This window comes from Arachis duranensis, chromosome 1 (genome assembly GCF_000817695.3).
Source record: "Arachis duranensis cultivar V14167 chromosome 1, aradu.V14167.gnm2.J7QH, whole genome shotgun sequence".
NCBI classification, from domain to species: Eukaryota; Viridiplantae; Streptophyta; class Magnoliopsida; order Fabales; family Fabaceae; genus Arachis; species Arachis duranensis.
Window position 1 is genome coordinate 77,384,312 of NC_029772.3, and position 3,986 is coordinate 77,388,297.

General features: G+C 36.9%; 1 non-coding gene across 1 annotated transcript; it reads right to left on the reverse strand.

The window, feature by feature from the left end:
- Positions 1 to 3,522: 3,522 nt before the first annotated feature.
- Positions 3,523 to 3,629, reverse strand: LOC127742588 (small nucleolar RNA R71). Its single transcript, XR_008003931.1, has one exon. It is a non-coding gene; the product is annotated as a small nucleolar RNA R71 (small nucleolar RNA).
- Between the last annotated feature and the right edge of the window lie 357 nt (positions 3,630 to 3,986).

A 3,986-nucleotide genomic window follows, 5' to 3' on the forward strand; every position in this document is an offset into this window, starting at 1 on the left:
CAACACCTTGCTCGCGTACGTGAGATTCTCAACCCGAATAGGTTGGTCGCGTCGCGTGTAGGTGGTCGCGTATGCAAGCTTATGCAGAACAGAAAAAATGCTGAATGCTGCTGAATTTTTAGTTTGCACTCCGAACTTCCGACGCGCATAACGTTTTTGTTTTAAATCATTTTCCTTTCGTTCCTCAAATGGCATAAACTTCACGAACCCAATTTTTATATAAAACTGGTTTGAAACCATTTGGGGGTCCGAAATTTGCGTTATGGCTCGCCGAAGTTCGGGTAAAAACTAACTTTACACAAAAGACTCCAACCTCTATTTTCATAAAAATCAACTCAATGCCAACACACCCATCATACAAACAGCATTCTAACATATCATTCATAGCACCAAAACCTCCAACCTTACCAGAATCAACTATACCTCACAATTACATAATCTCATGCATAAAATTCTCAATTAAACAACAAGAATAAATAATTTCTCATCTACGCATATTCATTCAAACCAACATGTCAACCATCATTAATTCATTACTTAACATCCTATTTTCCATCATAATTAATAATTACTCAACAACACTTAAACCATATTAACAATTGTCTTCAAAGGCACTAAGCAATTAGCATACTCATGCAATGCCAACCTATCCTATGGTCATCTAGCCTAAGTTTTCACAAAACATTATACATTAAATACGAGAAACCTAAACCATACCTTGGCCAATTTTTCGATAAATTTGAAACACTTCAAGTGTTCCCGCACTGCAAGCTTATCAACACAGCCCCTCACCGAGGAACCCATCTTCCAAAATTGATCTCAAGCTCCCATATCCTCAAATTAATTCCACTTCTCAACCAATTTCCAATCTAACAACATAATTACCACTAAAATTACCTTAGGGTTCACAAATTCAGTAAGGTGACAAGGGTTAGGGTTCTTTACCTTACCGACGGAGAATTGATGCAAGACCCATCAAGCTCACGAAGCTAATTCGATCCTAAACATTGAGTTTTAAACAAATCTCAACACCTGCACTCATAAATTTTCAAAATTGAGGGGTGAGAAACTGAAGATTAGAATGAGGCTTACTGATAAATCCATATTTGATTATAATTTTTTGTTGAAATTGAATAAATTTCATCATGCAAACCTCTATTTATTTCTTTAAATAGCATGCTTTTGAGTTCTCCCCCCAAATTATGCTTGATTATGAAAACATGCTCTTTTGTGCTTAATTTAGTCAATTTTATTCCATTTACATTTCATTCAATGCCTTGATGTTTTGGTGAGTGGTTTCGGATGAAATAGGTAGGAATGGGTTGGCAAGAATGGAAGAAGAGCATGAAAGAGGGAGGAAACATGAAGAAATAAAGGAGAAGAGCATTGCGAAGTGTGCGTGCGCACAAACTCTTGTGCGTATGCACAACCTGAGAATCAGCCAAACGCACAGGTACCAGTGCATGCGTTCATTCAGAAGGCACGTTACTCTCATTTTGGGAGCTTTAGAGGCCCAAATCTAATGGCCTAGAGCTCATATTGGAGGGCCAACACTCGGAGAAACATAGCATAAGCATACCATTAGGAATAATGTTAGATAGGATTAGGAGGCTTTAGGTTTAGTTTTCTTTAAGTTTTCTCTCAACTCTATTAGGGTTTTCTTTAGGGTTTATATTCCAAGTTCTATTTCCATTTTTGATCTTGGATTTTTGCTTGCCCCGATTGTAAGTATTTCTTAATTGCTCTCTTTTATTGCTATAATTTTGATACTCTTTCTTGTAGTTAAAGACATATTGTTAATATATATACCTTTTGCAATTTTGATTTTCTTGTTGATGAATTTGATGATTGATGATTATTATATGCTTGGTTGAGTTAGTATTATTGCTTTTGATCATTTGTTGATCATAGTTTCAAGTATTTTCTCAATATTGTCATGATTTGTGTTTAGGCCCACCAAGTGTTTGTGGAAATATCAATTTTGATTATGAGGTAAATTTCCACCTCTTGGATTGGGAAAAATGAGCATATGGGTTCCTAGAATTGGAATGTCCAACATTTAGTGATAATTCTTGGAGTGTTAATTGTTCTTGTTTCCACTAACGATAACTTGTTACTAAGGCAATTAGCAAGTGAGTTAGGATTTGTGGATTAAGAACAATTATGCTCACTTTACCTATCCTTCGATGTTAAGGGTTAACTTAGTGAGATTAATCCATCATAATTGTCATAGTAGTGGTTACAACAAGGAAAGGATTCCCTAGCTCATTCCAAGCCAAGAAGCCATTTATGTTTTGAATTAGACATACACACATCAATCACTTTTACACCTTACTTGTCCATATTACATAGCTAGTTCTTTAATTCCTTTATTAGTTCATTAATTGCAATTTTGAATGTTCTTTTATTCTTTTAATTGTTCATATATTTATTGAAAATTTCTTGATTATCACAACTGAAATTGTGCACTATTGATCACTAATTCCTTGGGAGACGACTTGTAATTCTACTCCCAAATTTAATTAGTTTTAAATTGTGATATATCTAATCTAAACTATGGTAGTGAGTCGCTTCGTCAGTTGGGACTATACATGCAACATTAAAATTCCATCTTTCCTCCCCTTTTCGGGGAAAGAGATTTCCTAACCGACAATCTGGCGAGCACCAAGTTTTTGGCGCCATTGCCGGGGACATTAGTGCAATTGGTGCTATAATTTTGGTTGTTGTGAATATGAGAATAGTGTGAATACTTGATTTTTGGTTTGTCACTTGACACTAATTGGTAGATGGTGCCTCTATCTTACTAGTTTTGATAGTTATTAGCTATTAGATCATTTTTGTTTATTCTCATATTTTTTACTTGCTTTTGGTAATTGCATTATTTCATTGATTCCTCAGTTGAATGACACGGTGGCTTCCAAACCCGAGCTTGGCCCCTTTTGACCCTAAAATAGAAAGGAATTTAACACATCTTAGGTAAGCTCGGTGCCAGTTAGCATTTGTGCATAGTAAATCGGACTCTCTTGAAGAGCAACCCGGTTCACTATCACCTTCTAACCGTGATTCTCATTCTTCACTAAACGAAGGAACCTTGTATTCTTCTGTTGGAAGTGCTGAATATTCTGTGAGTGAATTAGGTGACAACAATATGGTGGCACCACCTCGGAGAATTACTTTAAAGAGGACCGGAGCTCCGGACATCACTTTGCAATCGGTACAAGTTCGGTACTTGGATCTAGATGACAACTTCGAGCTCAAGATGGGTATGATCAACTTGCTTTCGAAATATCATAGGTTGCCCGGTGAAGATCCCTTCAAGCACTTGAAAGACTTTCAAGTTGTGTGCTTTACTGCAAGAAAGCATGGCTCGGATGAGATAGCCGTCATGGTCTTTGCTTTTCCTTTATCTTTGGAGGGATAGGCAAAAGAATGGTTTTACACCCAACCTGAGGAGGATTTCTAATTGGGATTTGTTGTGCAAGGAGTTTCTTGAGAAGTTTTTCCCACCTCAAAAGATGGATCATTTAAGGAAGGAAATTTCATGTATTATGCAAAAGGATGGAGAAACCCTTTATGAATATTAAGAAAGGTTTAAGAAGTTGTTGGGATCTTGTCCTCACCACCGTATTGATGAATTGGTGCTCATAAGCTATTTTTGCCAAGGGTTGGTCCCTTAAGACAAGCTCCTCATTGATTCTTCAAGTGGAGGATCTCTTACTAAGAACAAAATCGCAGAAGAAGCTTGGGAAGTCATTGCGGATTTGGCAAATTCAACCCAACATTTAAGGACAAGGAATACCCAACCAAATACCATAAGTGAAGTCTCACCTTCCGGTGATGCTATCTTGACTAAGATGCTTGGTGAAATGACGGTCTTACTAAGGTAAATTACTCAAGGTCAACAAATTCCACAAATGTTGCTATCCTTCCATCACAACCTCCTAGAATTGAAGGACCTTCTAGATCTTGTGGTAGTTGTGCTAGCA